Consider the following 16037-nt stretch of genomic DNA (forward strand, 5'->3'; position numbering starts at 1 on the left):
TAAATTGTTAAGCACATTTTGAGGCCCTTACTGAGAACTACTAATTATGTAATGGAAAAGTTGAGTGAGGAATTGAACTTCGGAATGCTTGCGATGCCCTTTAATTTAGGGCTCTAGGTAAATTAATCATTGTACAGTGCAATCCTATGCACCTCTATCAGGCATACATCCTATTGGATTCAGTGGGATTTATTCCCTGATAGGATTTTAGCCACAGTTAATTAATCAGTAGTGCCTAGTCCTAATTAGTGAAGCAAATTTTTATCTGAGGGACTGAAAGTTAAGAACATACTGGATTCTTTCCCAAGTAAGAGGTTGCGTGTATTAGAGTGTAGTATGTGCTTTTTTAAAGTGAAAAGTAGCCATGAATGGTGAGGATGCTAAGTGAGAGCAGGGCAGCCTAGCCCTTTTCCTGTTACTCATTTGTCTTCTCGAAACCAGGGAGTGTTTGGCAGGCAAATTATCAGGCAGGCCTTCCCAGTCAGCCTCAAAACTACCTGAAACTTTTAAAAAAATTTAAAAATCATTGTACTTTTGATAATGTGACATTCACTTTTGCACTCATTAATCAGTTAAAAGGATGTGATTACTAATAACATAATCTATGAATGTCTAGTCAGAAGTATTCTCTCAGTATGATTTACTCTTTAGTAAAGCTGTATAAGCTTGCAGCCTATGTAATTCTTACTGACTAGAAGTCCTACCTTATATTGGGGAAATCTTACTGTTGTGAGCCGGCCCGAGGCTTCGGCAAGGGGCGGCATAGAAATGTTCTCATAATAATAATAATAAAGAGAGAAAATGTGCTTAAAATAATATCTCAGAATCATCATTGTATGCTAGCAAAGTGCAAGAGCGGGTGGCAAAATTTCTGTAGCCAAAATGGTCCCACGAATGCACTAGATGGACATCTCAGCATGGAATCGGAACATGCTCAGTGAGGACAAAAAATAAGCAGATGGGAGCAAGAAAGGAGTGCAGTGTCTTGAGGCATCTTCTGCTTCTTTAAAATTCTTAGATGACTTTGTCAAAGTAACTCAACAACTAAATTGAAACACAGACTCTTTAAAACAGCTAAAACAATTATCTTCTAAAATACAACCACCGTATAAAGTAACTAAAATGCCAGTGACAAATATAAACAATTAAGCCTATCCATTAAATTACTCATCATATGCCATCGAATGCCTGGGGATAGAGAAAAGCCTTAAACCAGGCTGAAAATATGCAGATATTGCTGCCAGACAAATTTTCCTGGGGGAAAAATTCCATTGTCGGGGGGGAGCCATGGGGGTCCACAGTCACCCCATGGACCACACATTGCTCCCCCATGGCTTATGGGTAAGGAGGGTGTTAGGATACCCGCAATCTGTAAGTGCAATATTATTCCCTGGAGACAGAAACCAAAGACAATCATTGTCAAATTTGTGAAAATCCAAAATCTATGTCAGCTGCAATAAAATGTACATGATCTGCCAGGCTGCGCTGAGCCTGCGGCTACTTCTTCTAAGCTTCTGTGTGCTACAGAGCTATTGTATTTCATCATGTTGCACCCAATGGAAATCTTTTCATAGACAGCAATGAGTTTTGAATTAGGTCCCTAATTATCTATAACCACTGATTGTAAAAATGAAAAAAAAGGCCAATCTAATTATATAGTATATATTTAAGGTGGTGGTGTTTCGTGCTGGAAAAAAGTAAAATCTTTATTGCCAGATTTCAGATTTTGTGGTTATATTGAATTAGGCAATCATTTACTATGTAGCATAGACTGGACTTGGTTTATGAAAAACTGCATGAAACGTTTTTGACAAAGATGGAGAAGGTAAAGGAAAAAAGATAAAAGGTTATGGAGGCATAGAAATTGGGACAGGGATTGAGCAATGGAATGTGACCAAGCCTCAGCAGTGTTGCTAGTGACATGTTTACAAGCTGTTATATCCAAGCACATATGATAGTGTCTTGCTTTAAGAAAAGGCAAAAACCTGCAGTCAATGTACTGAGAAGTGAAACTCAGTTCTTAGATGGGAATATACCTTGCTCTGGGTGAAGGAGTTCTGGGGCAGATCTAATGCCACTTGATAAAACATGGGCAACCCCTAGCACAGAATCAGGTATGTTTCAACCTCTCTGCTTTCAGTGAATAACCACACACCAAATGGTATCTGTATCTTTGAGACTGGAGCGAATTAAGAGCAGCCAGGCAATTATCATCCTCACATAAAATCCCTACTGGTTGTCTCAGCATGTAAGCTATAAAAGAGGAGAGCACATTTTATTATATATCACTACAAGACAATGGCACAGAAAGCAGCCAAAAAGAAAAATGGTGACCACAAAATTTAGTGCAGAGAAAGGTGCACTATATTTTTTGCCATTTGCCATATTGATTGAAAAATCAATGATAGATCTCCCACAGTGTGACTGTTGCCTGACAAACTCTTATTATAGGCTAATACTGTAGCTTACCTGTTCATTTGTGTAAAACTTTCTGCTAGTGTGGCAAATATTGATAGCATTTCTGGTTGAAAAGCAGTTCCTTCCAAGGGCGAAGGGAAACCTTTGACAGTATAGCTCATTAAGAGGCAGAAAACAAATGCTCTTTGAGTGACTGGTGGGAAGAAACAAATGAAGTTAGTAGCAATATGTCAAGGTGCAAAGCCATTCACAATTCCAATCAAGATTTTGAAGGTAAGTACACATATACATACCCACCTTGCATACACAAAACAATGTAATCCACTCAGTCTTTCAAATTCATATTACCAAAAATACAAGGAACTTCATGTACACAGCCATCTTTCTTATAAGGATTTATGTCAGGAGATTATAATTAGATTTTTACCAATATTGTTCTTGGTTTACATTAGCTTTGTAATGTAACTTTGTGAGTTTTAATTTTTGATGTGGAAGTTGCTGTTTCATTTAGCTGTGTAAACTTACTTTCACATTCCATTCTTTCATTTTTTTAATACTCTGTGCAGCTATTGTTGCCCTGATCTATTGTCATTTTTAGAACTGCATTTTGTGTTCCCATTAGTGAACATGATAATGTATTACTATGACACATAGTCAATCCAATTTATCTGCATGATGACATTCCTGAGGAATAACAAAGGCCTCCAAGATCTGTCCCGATGCTCACGTTCTTTGTGTGCTGTACTGGTCTTTCCATTGTCTGTTAGCACAGCGTAGCAAAATGTGTCTCCTGATCCAGAGACAAAAAATTGTGATTGCTTGGATTCGAATCTGGATTGTTCAGATATGGATCCCATTGTTAAAATGCAGCATGGAGAGACAATATCCATATCCTTGCTTTACTAGGGTATAAAATCTACCACAAAAATCTAAAACCTGCTAATCACTCACCTTGTCCTGGTCTGTGACCACAGTAAACAATTGATCATCACTCATCCAAGGCAAGGCATCCACATTGTCTAACAATGCTAAGCATCAGTTGTGTACAGTAAGAGAAAGCTGCGTTGGGAGCATGGTGCAGAGTGAAGGGACCATTAGGACATTTTGCCACAGAGTACCAGTGCTAGTGGAGTGAGTTTGTGCATCATGCATCGCCACTATGAGAAGAAACAACCAGAGGGTCACTGTAACCTGACAGCACCTACCATTTCCCATTGCCTGCTTCCCAGGGGTCAATGTGGTGTGTATAAGGGAAGACAGTTGGCTAGGTAGGTTGGTCCTGATTAATCTAGAGCTCTGAATGTGAACAGACTAATTCCAGTGAATTCAAGGTAGCTAACACAGAGCCAACGCAGTACTTTTAATCCAGGAGTAATGGAGTTGCAGCTAGCTAGGCATCCTGGCTGCTGCATTCTGCATAAGCTGCAGCTCCTGAACCAAGCACAAGAGCAGCGTCACGTAGAGAGGATTACAAGAGTCTAATTACAAGAGTGTAATCCTAGTATATGGATAGGTTTTGTCATATAATACATATATCTGAACACATACTGAATGTTCAAAGGATCACCCATTTCTTGGCATATCCATCAGAAATGGTTCTACAAAGTTCTCCTTCTTGCACTTTTCACTATATCCATTTATCTCTTTGATTTGCATGTGACATTCCCTGGAACATCACAGTGACCACTCCTTGTACCCAGCATCTTCAAGGTGCTTTGGAAAGGCAGCTGGGCTGGCTCCAAGCCTGAGGAGGCTCAGGACACATTGCCTTCCAATAAGAGACCCCTCCTCTGCTGGTGAGCTCTGGTGGGTTTAGTCAAAAGAGATGGCAACCAGCCATGATAATTTCTCACAATGCCCATAATGCAGCAGAATGACACTTAGATCCAGCTGCTGCTCAAGTGCTGCTCAGCCAATCTACCTGCACCCCCTCCCCAATAAAGAGCGCCATGGATTAAATAAGTAAAGTGGGGGCAGGCAATGGAAGCTGCCTAAGGAGCCCAGTGCTTCCGCCAGCTGATATGAATGCTTACATGCATGACTGTCAGGGTGGGCAACCTCTTTCTGCCCAAGCCCCAAATTCTGTTGGGGCTGCACTCTATGTATAGGCAGGGCCAAAAGGGCCTTAAGCAAAGCAGGTATGGCCAAAGGCAAAAGGCGTTGGGCAAAATACCAACAAAACCCCAAACAAAAGCTAGACTGTTGTAGTGTAAAGCTCCCACTACCAGTAATTGAGCTTTAGGAAAAGCATTTCATTTTTTAAGAATGGAGGGGAAATGCACAAAGGCCAAGAAACCACAAATCCTGGGGGAAATGGAATGGAGAAGGAGAAGAGGCAGGGACAAGTGGAGACCAGAGAAACAGAGCGAGTCAGAAGGGGCCTCCCAGGCCATCTACTCTGTTCCCCGGCTCCAGCCGGCTCTGCTGACGACATGCCCACCATGTGCATGTCTAGCCTAACGTGGAGGCCCAGAGTGAAACTCCCTGTTCCTGAGATATACAAACCTGGGATAGTATCCCTGCAATATGTCAGCTACTGCCATTCATCAAAATAATATGACACCCAGTTTACCCATAATCCACTGATAATGCACATTTCCTCTGTTCCTCATTGCTGGAAGTGGCCACTGCTGGTGGATATAGGGATGTTCAAGGAGCTGCAGTCCTTTGTACAGAAAAACAGACTTTGAAGGTGGAATCCTGTGTATGCTACTGCTCCTGGTACATTCTTTGTAACATTTGGTCCTGCATTTACATATAGGATTCTAGTAATAATTGCTGCTCTCTCCAAAGTTAAGATTTTGCTTCTCGCTTTGGCTTGAGTGAGACCGAACAGGAATACACCACTGATAACATCAGCCTATCACTGGACTGAACTGTAATTAAATCATCTGATTTTCACTGCTGGATTGGCTTCTCACGGGGTGCTGAAGAATTCAGAGGTGAAAGATGCTCTTTTTGTATAAAACAAGCAACACTTTAACAGCAGCCACCAGGCAGTTCCACCTGCATGCTGAACTACTTTAACATTACATGCTGGCAGTGTCTCTTGCTTCCATCGGGCATTGAAGCTGGTATCCTCCTGACACTTGGAAAGTGGCTTTGACCGTGTTCAGCTCCTTTCACTATGGGGGGTTAATCTCATAAAGATTTCAGCCACACAAGCACTAGTGTCAGGGGTATAATGATCACTTTGAAGTTTGTTTGCTTTTCAGTGCATTGAAACAGTTTAAATGTTCTAGAAATAGGATTAGATGCCCCAGTGAATTCATTTCATTTACCCCCAGCAGTGGTTTTCCAATACTATATAGTGTTTACATGGTATCAATTTAGAGGCATGCTGATTTCGAAGATTCATCCCCTCCCCTGTCAATTTTCTGCTATATCTTCCTTTCAGTTGTTGTTGTTATATAGGGTAAATTCTGTGTGTGCGTGAGAGAGAGTGGATTTCTTTGTGGTCATGTCTTTGTTTCTAGGATTTTACAGGGTTTTGTCTAAATTTTATAGTTACCTAAGCAAGTGGAATGAGGCTATATTTAATTTGATAGTGGTAATGCTCTAGAGTTAAGTATAGGCCATCCATGAAAAATTCTATGGAAAAATCAAAATGCAAATATAGAGTGAGGAGCACAAACTTTAAGGTTTTCTTGATGACTGTGATTAGATGCTGTTTGTATATCCACTCAGAAGAGTGAGAACCCCAACCTTTAAATGAGAAATTATGCTTCTTCAAACCCCACTTCATAATTGAGCTGATGAGTCTTGACATTAAAGAAGTGGTAGAAAGCTGTTTCCACATCATGGATCACTGCCTCGTCGTAGCGAAGGGCTTGTGTAGCGCAATGAAGCTATGAGCTATGCCGTGCAGGGTTACCCAAGACAGACAGGTCATAGCAAAGACCTCTGACAAAAGGTGATCCACTGAAGAAGGAAATGGCAACCCTCTCTAGTATCCTTGCCATGAAAACCCCATGGACAGAATCAAAAGATATGACAGTGGAAAATGAGCCCTTCAGGTCGGAAGGTGTCCAGTGTGCTACTGGGGAAGAGCGGAGCCCAAGTACAAGCAGTGCCAGAAAAAATGAAGCAACAGCATCAAAGCCAAAAAGACACTCAGTTGCGGATGTATCTGGTGGTGAAAGCAAAGCTGTAAAGATCTATACTCCATAGGAACCTGGAATGTAAGATCTATGTATCAAGGCAAGCTGGATGTGGTCAAACATGAGATGACAAGACTGACATCGGCATCTTGGGAATTAGTGAACAAAATGGACAGGAATGGGTGAATTTAATTCAGATGACCATCATATTACTGTGGGCAAGAATCCCTCAAAGGAAATCAAGTAGCCATCATAGTCCATAAAATAGTAGGAAAAGCAGTACTGGGATACAATCTCCAAAATGACAGAAAGATCTCAGTTCAAATCCATTCAACATCACAGTAGTCCAAGTCTATGCCCCAACCACTGATGCTGAAGAGGCTGAAGTTGTCCGGTTCTATGAAGACCTACAACACCTTCTAGAAAAAAAACCAAAAAAATGAAGTTCTCATCATCATGGGCGATTGGAATGCTAAAGTAGGAAGCCAAAAAATTGCAAAGAGATCAAATCAGTCAATCCTAAAGGAAATCAATCCTGACTGTTCTTTAGAAGACCAGATGCTGAAGCTGAAGCTCAAATACTTTGGCCACCTAAGAGAAGGAAGGACTCATTGGAAAAGATCCTGATACTGGGAAGGACTGAAGGCAAAATGAGAAAGGATGGCAGAGGTTGAGGTGGCTGGATGGGGTCACTGGAGAGGTGGGTACGGGCTTGGGTGGACTCCGAGGGATGGTGGAGGACAGGAGAACCTGGAGGAAAGTTGGCCATGGGGTTGCGAAGAGTCTGGCATGACTTTGCAAATGAACAACAACAGAAAGCTGTTTAAATTGAATGGCACAGTCAACAATAATAGACGACCAGAAGTTTTGATGCATGTGTTTTAATGACAGTTATTATCTGGTTAAAGAAAATATCAGTCATTGGATCAGTTTTTCCTGAATGATCCATTATGCCAGCAGTGTGGAATGTGTGACCTTCCAGATTTTGCTTGACTACAATTCCTGTCATCCCTAGCCAGCAAAGTCAATGTTGAAGAATGCTGGGAATTGCAACCAGCAGCATCTGGAAGGCCATACATTCTCCATTTCTGCATTTTACAGTCAATTACATTTGCATGTGAGTAAAATCGATAGTCCTGGAGCAAGAAGCATAATTTCATTGTTTTTAGATGCTGTTTGTATAGCTACATCTTGGAAGAGACATTTGTCTCAGGTGAGAGAAAGGGTGGAGGGAATGCTCTTTCTAAGATGGTGTTTACCATCTGCAATTTTTATGAGTACTTTTATTTAAAAGAATATAACATACATTCTCCAGTCAATCAATTCATTTTATCCCACACCCTCAAGCTGTCATTGTCAGAATTTAGGCAAATAAATGGCTTCCTGTTTTGCATGATTGTGTTGTAAAAAAGAACTTGATTCCTTGATTAACCAAAAAAATCCTTGTAAGTTTTTTTTCACAAATTACAATATGGATGCAAATATGCAATATGAATGCACAGTCCCTTCAACTGTGGACATGTCAAGGCCATCCAAAATCTGAATCCCATTTGAGTGTTCTTGAGTTTTGTCATTGGGTTTTAATCCATCCAGTCATACATCTCCTCAGCACTAAGTCTGCCTGAATTCATCCAAACTTATTGTCCAGGGAAGAACAAAACTAGACATTTCTTTAAACCCATATATAGTAGCTACTTTTTAATATTTCTGTTCTATAGTAGGTACACGTGGCCCAAACTACCTAGTGGGTGAAGTACAGGGACTTTTAAGATCTAGTTTGGGCCTTTGGCACTTAGTATAGTGTAAAAATGAAAAAGCAAAACCTAGCAACTAGATTTCATTTATACAATCTTGTCAGTTTGGGAGCAAGGTGTATAGGACTGCAACCTTATTTAACCCTTGATTGGATGTTGTGTCATGCAAACACTCCCAGTGTTACATCTCATAACCTTTGGGACTGGATGAAGTATTCATCCAAGTTGTTGGGTCATCTGATTTTAGAATGGTTTACACTGAATGATTTATGGGATTAATGCCTCCATTGTCTTTAGGAAACAAACTCTCCTCTTCTCTCCTCTTGTCAAGCTCACCTCTCTTTCTGATGTTGCTTTTATTAGTTACTTTTATGTTTATCTATTAATTTTGTTTCAGTTATTGTGAATGTATTTTTGTATTGTTTTGATTGCTATGTATGAGTATGAAAGCTGGACAGGAAGAAATATGATGGGTTTGAAGCATAGCACTGGAGGACAGCTTTGCAAATACTCTGGACCAACAGAAAGATAAGCATGTGGGTTCTAGATCAAATCAAGGCAGAAGTCTCCCTAGATGCAAAAATGGCAAAACAGAAGCTATCATACTTCAGACGCATCTTGAGAAGGAAAGATTTGCTGGAGAAGATAATCATGCTAGGAAAAACTGAAGGTTGAAGAAGAAGGGAGAATCCAAATATAAGATGGATTAATTCTATAAAGGAAGCCATAGCCTTTCACCAGACCTGAGCCAGGCAGTCAAGGACAATTTGAAGGGCATCCTTTTATAAAGTAAGCTGGCCACAATGTGAAAGCATATAACAATGTTTATGAAATCTCTCCTTGAGGGCCTCTTGTGATAGAAGGTCAGAATAGAAATTAAAAAATAAACACCCTGAGACCATTTGAACCCCTTTTCTACGTTTACAGTTAGCCATACAAATCTTGTCTGCTCATACTCACATGAAAATAGTACAAAAATTCCCAGAAAGTAACATTTCTCCATTCCCAAAAGTATTTCCTTATTATTTTACAAGGAGACAGCGATCATATGCTGAATGGTGATGTCCTATTTGATGAAAGATTCATATTAAAATAAGCCATGTCTTTACCAAATTTTCCTATAAATCTGCACCAGGGATTCTGCAATCCTCCAGATGTTGGTGGACTAAAACTCCCATCAGCCCTAACCAGCATAACCAATGGCATGAGATGCTGAAAATGGGAGCCAAACAGCATCTGGGGGACCATACATTCTTCAGCTGTGGCGTAGAAGTCCTATTTGGACCTTATGCATTCTTGGTGTTAGACAAGAATTAGACAAACAGACTTATCTAATGGATGTAGAACATCACTGAACTGCAAAATCACTGCAAATAGCTTTGTTTGTAATACCAGGCACTCCTATGGTGATTTCTTACATTATAAAACATTTCATGAGTTTGTAGTCCCAATTGAAACAGGGTTTGTTTGTTTTAATTTGGGGGAATAATGTCTTTTTCACTTCTTATCACTTCTGGGAAATATTCGGATGGTCTTCAACTGCTCATGCTGTAAGAGCAAACACCACTTAAGCCAGGCTTGGCTTCCTAAACAAGTATTTAATCTCCTCATTAAAGATATATGAAACTAGAAATCAATGAGCACTGGTGGTTAGAGCTTTTTAGCGGAACTAATGGCTACACCTTGTCCAACATTAGAAACTTCACTTGTGGTTTGCAGATGCTACACATGGAGAAACATGAATCCACAACAAAGGATCTTGGGCAGCTTTAATAATTGTGCTATGAATTCTGAATAGACAGGTCACATAAATATATGACTGGGACAATAAAGCATTTTGAGTTCACATTTCAGCCTCACAACTGACTACAGCCATTTCTTAAAAGTATGGCACCAAATGATAGGCAGTAAAATAAGTTACACCTCAGACACAAACTTCACAGAGACATGTGATAAATTGTGGATTTGTACCATGTGAATAATTACAACAGTTTGAAATGGCAGCATTGTGGAACTGGACTTCATTCAGGAAGCCCTTATAGAGCTTAAGCAAAAACAAAAAGGATCTATTTAGCTTCTCAGGTCAGCAATACAGGAAACAATGAACAACTTGCTTGAGTTGCAAGACTGGTGACGTGTTTCATTCTAAAGTTGCTTCTGCACCTGATGCTGATTTACACGCACCCTCATTGGTATGGCTGTTACTGCTGCCGCCACCTAGGTTCTTCCCTGCAGCTCTGAGTATCTGTACAGGCTTTTGCCCACTTTGTTTGGCATCTGGCCGCAAGCAACATCCTGCTCCTTGATGAGTTTGCTGCCTGTTTGCTGCCTTTGAGTAACAGGGTGGGATGCCAACCATCCTGCAAAGCTAAGCAATCATTAAGATCATCTTCAGAGGCCCTGCTCAGAGCATCCCTGACTTAGAGTGACCACGTATCCTACTTTTCAGGGGACAGTCCTCTAGCTGAAGGCTGTCCAGTCCAAATCCAGTTGGACTCACAGAGAGACGAGCAAGGTCTGAAAAGGGCCCATGAACATTTAGCACCTGGATAGCGGACTGAACAGACACACAGTTCAGGGGTCAGAGTCTTCTCACTGTAGTGATGTAGATTTCTATTCAAATTCTAGCAATTTTTCCTAAATTTCCATCTATAAATCTACATCAGCACATGGACATTTTATGCAAATTAGTGACATCTTTTGTTCTCATGATAACCTTTAGAAAGGCTGTGGTTTCTTTGTGGAATTGATCCATCTCATATTTTTTTGTCATCTTCCATTGCCGTCATGGTGATGTACCAGAGAAAACAATATCTATGATTCCTCTAGGAGGTTTGCATACTCCTTGCTATGTACTTCAAAAGTCCCTGCCTGCTTGAATTGTCCACCTTGTATCTCCTAGAACTGCTGTAAATTTTAACCAATGTAAGAAATTCAAAAAGCACAGATTTTTTCAGTAAGGAAATGGAACAGTGGAAAATAATGATGATGACTGATGATGTTATCTGTGCATGTAGCACTTCACAGAATACCAGTGGCCATGTCCCTGCTTTAAGGAGTTTACAAGTTCAACACAGAAGGAGAAGAACAAGATCTAAGCAGGTGAAAACAAGGAAACAATAAGCAATTAATTCATGGTGAAGCTCAATAGTGCTGAAGGTTTGCCACAACTAATCTATGTAATGATAGTTAAAGCCAAAGTTAAACATTGTCAGGTCCTACTGTTAAGTGTACCTTTAATCTTTTCCACTGAAATCTGAGTCACTGAAAAGTGCTTCTTTTACTAGATCAACTCTCCCATTCCAGTCAAGAAATTGAGTACTTCCAGAATCCAATGTTTTATAGCCATGGGAACTTATAGGCCAGGCTCACAAGAGAGGAGAGGTGCACTGCAATCAACTGGACTTCTTCTGTACACATAAAGGGTTCTTTATGTGGATTTTCTAATCTCCACTGAAGAGGGGGAACCAGGAGCTCTATATGGGTATCAAAGCACACGTGAAACTCTGATCTGAGAATGCTGCCTTCAGCAGATCACAAATGCATGAAAAGTGGACACCAGCCTTCCCATGCAGTTGAGGCCAAAATAGACATGATTTTAAATTTGTATCTTTCTCTGTCCTCATGTTTACATTAAACTAAGCACCCGCATCAAGATTGCAGTGTGTGTGTGTAGGGATAGAAATGGTTTAAATAAGAAATGGTTTGAATAAATAAATAAATAGGGATGACACCAGGCCTTTGAAGAACTGGCTCAGCCATGGAGAACTTACCCTAACATAGTTGCTAGACTATTTAGAGCAATGTCCATTTTAACCCTTATTCTAACAGACGATGCAAGGATACCAACACATATCACTGATATTTCAGCATTTAAACAGCTCAGTGCCCATTTACACTAGACAGTCCAGAATAGTTTAAAACTCTGCCTGCAGCATTAAAACCTATCCTGTTCTGCTTATTCAGAAAACTAAGCTCTGCTGTTCTTTCCACAGGGATAGTGCCACATGAGAGGGCCGGGCAGACATGGAAGAGTGCCCATGAGCTGCATCCACACTGCTCTCACTCTGCACATGCATTCAGTACCACACCTGCCTGAGGGTCAGTTCTATAACATGCCCACCCCATTCACACCCTCCGTATAGTACCCAAATAACTCTTCTATAGGGCTGACCCAAGGGCTGGGTGTGCTTCGGTAGCTGGCAAGACCAATGAATCTCCACTTCTAAAATAAATTGAACTTCCAACCTGGGCCTAGCTTAAAACTATTATTTCTGTAAGTAATTAAGCCATAGGATAGGCATTACACCTTTTAGCAAAAACTGCACATTATCCAGGAAGCTTCCAAGGGTAGGGTTGTGGGGAGAGGCATTGGGACTAGGAAAGGGGGGTGTCCACCAGGAGAACCCCAGAAAGGCAGATCTGTACCCCAGAAGGTCCTGATTTGGCTCATGAGCTTCAGAGTCCATACTTCTACACTATAGCAGGGAGAGTTTCCAAAAATCAGTCATTAGCATATTTTTAGATGTTATTCTTAAAAGCCATTACATTTTTTTCCTTAGGGTTTGGAAAATAAAGCTATTTGGGGGGAATGTTGCTTTTCTGTAGGGACCAGGAAGAAACAAAGATCTGGTTCTGTCCCACATACATGCATACTGCTTTTTTCTCCCTATAAAACTGAAGTCTACTTTCTAAGGTAAAATGAATTCTGACCCACATTTTAATAAGGCAATTTTCAGATCATTCTCTACATTTTGCTAGAAACTTCTATGCACAAGGTTTTTTTTAATGGGAAGGAAAGGAAAAAGGTTTTCTTTCTTGCAAGCTGATTTGTCAAATCAAGTCACATATGTTCGAATTGGCAGTTTCCTGTTAAGGGGAAACAGTAGTCTTGATGCCAGAAAGAAGGGTGTTTATAATGCTGTTTTCCACACTGACCCTTACTATTTTTCTCCAGCTGCTCTGCATCATGTATCTGTAATCACAGATGCATTACAAATAACATAATTGGGTGCAATTTGTTTTCTAATGATGAGAGAACTAAGGCTGAATCAGGTTATTCTGCTGCTTTCCAGTATGGTTATGCACAAAATTGTTGATTGCTCATTCCTAACTAGCTTAATTTGCCACAGTTTGAGTGTAATTGTGTTAGGTTTCTGCCAAAACAATCCAAGATGCACAGTGAATTGGCTTAAAGCAAGTAGAAGAACCCATAAACTGCCTTCCTCCCCTGCCTTCCCAAGGCAGTGTCCAAAGCCAATGTCTGTGTGAGGAACTAGCAGGCAAGCCAAAGATTAGAGTGGTCATTTGCACTCAGCAAAAGAGACAAGCCAGGGACCAAAAGTCAAAAGAGGACAACTGAGGGCACATATCTGCTCACCATTTCTACATCCTCATTTATATTTATAGATGCGAGTCTGAAAATACTTATCGTTTGACTGTAAGTACAACTTCCTACCACAGGGAAGACTGTGACCAAAAGACCTGTGTGCTTGCTTAATCTGCTGTCTAGGTGCTAATCTTTGGTGGAGAAACTACACCATGCCATCTCTCCCTTTTACTAGTTCTTTACTTTTAAACCAGCCTTGGATTCATGTAGAGAATCATGTAGAGAATCCCCCATGTAGAGAACTGGGCTATCCCCCAACAGACCTTCAAATGGAGGACTGTCTTCTGTCAGGTAGGACACATAGCCACCCTATCACAAATGCAGGCATTCTTGGAAGCATGATTACTTACCAGCTTAAATAACTGTTTCATCCACGCAATGGTCTGTTCATGTGCGTACCAAGCAAACAATTCTTTCCTTGTGGTACAGATTCCTTGGATGTAACTTTTGTCTCTGCTCATCCAGTTACAACTTTTCAGTTTGTGCAGCCTGGGAGTGTGGTCTTCACTGGAGAAGTGAAGTCTGTTACTTGTGTGCTGAACCCTTGGCCTTCCTGTATAAAAACAGCAGGGTGGAAGCAAGGACTGGCTGAATCAGTAAGGGTGGTGCTGAATGCCTCTTTATGGGAAGATGTGGTTCTATTTTCAATGGTGTTCAAAGATAGGCTGGACATGCACATGGTGGGCATGTCATGAGCGGAGCCGGCTGGAGCCACGTGTCAGACTAGATGACCCTGAAGACCCCTTCTAACTTGCTCTGTTTCTATGTTTCTATGTCTCTATGTTATTTTGCCCAAAGGAAGAAGTAGTAAGAACTTTGTAAAAAAGTAGCAACCATGCCTTCCTAAGCCCCACTCTACTGGGTGATTTCCAGCTGACTTTCTGGTCATGGACAAGGTGCTGGAGCATGTGGTGACCAGCATGTGGTGGTAAGCAGCATCCCCCTTCCATGCTGCTTGCAGGAACCTTTGTGCTCATCTGAAATGTAAGAAGGTTGCCCATATACAACATTCATTCAGTGGTCATTTATGGGCTTCTGTTCAGCTCAACTCAGTTTCTAAGTTTCTCTGAGCATGAGGAGGGAAGGCCTTGAATGCTAGAGGGTTGTATTCTCTAGGTTTCATCTTCAGCCTTAAGCCTTGCTCGATGAGCTGATGCTTTGCCCACATACATTGCCTCCCTTGAACCTGTCTATCTAAGCTTTTTTGTAAAATCAAATGCCCACCTTATCCCTGTCCATAGATGGCTTTGTACAAATATGGGTGTCCTTAGGAGACAGGACCCTTTAAACACACACATTAGACTGGAGCCTGAGGTAGTTACCTCAGACAGTTGATGTGGAACATCATGAAGAAGCCACACATTATTCATTAATTATCATGTTATCTTCACTTCTAAGGAAGGGAGGAGGTGCTTGCAGAATTTTCTGGCTCAGGGACTGAAACCATAATGTTTCTTGAGTACTACTGGGCCACGTGAGTGGGGTTGAGGAAGGTGGAAAGGCTCCGTCTAGGGAAGGCTGAGTAGAATGCCATGGGACCAGCCCTGGATGTGGCTGTAGGAGCCTGTGGGGGGCAAAAAGGGAGTTGAGATAATACAGGGAATTATGTGGGGCAGGGAAACAACTGAGAGATCCATTGATGGGGAAACATGTCCAGGATCACATCAAATTTATTCTGTAGTCTTAAACATGTTTACTCCAAAGTAAGTTTTGCCATGTTCAGTGGATTTACTCCCAAGTAAGTATATAGAGGGAGGAATCTTACTCCTCTGTATACATGTCTTCTTTTATCCTTGCTGAAGTTAGTTCCAGTAACTGAATCTAGAGAGAAACCAGGGAATTATATCTCTGGTAATTTAAAGAACAAACAACAAAACAGAAAGTTAGCAACATTGGTCTGTGAGAAACATAGACTCAAATCCATAGCTGGACAATACCTTTATTAGGAATTTTGGATGGACATAACAACAGCATTCACCTATACATGGGAATATTATATTGCAACATTTGGTGCAGATTATAGCATTTCCAGAAATTGAAAATCTATCAGCTATGTTGTAGAATCCCAGAAACTACCAAAATGAAGAACTTAGTTCCGAGGTTAAGAACATTGCATTCCTGAGATCATCTTTAAGTCAAATTTGGATGCAAGTCAGATCACGTATATAAAAAGCATATTCCATACAGTAATGATAAAGTAACTGCAGGAACTGAAGAGAGAAAGAATTTGATTGCTGAATGTCTAAAGCCTAATGCTTTCCTAATGACCAATGGTGTCTCGCCCTTCTCTGACCACTTTATTATTTCCACCTTATTTTTATTGTGATTGGTTTTATTTTCTTTGATGCATCACCTGCACGTACAGTAGGCAACATT

The sequence above is a fragment of the Varanus komodoensis genome, unplaced genomic scaffold, assembly GCF_004798865.1.
Source record: "Varanus komodoensis strain SLA01 unplaced genomic scaffold, ASM479886v1 scaffold3, whole genome shotgun sequence".
Taxonomy (NCBI): Eukaryota; Metazoa; Chordata; class Lepidosauria; order Squamata; family Varanidae; genus Varanus; species Varanus komodoensis.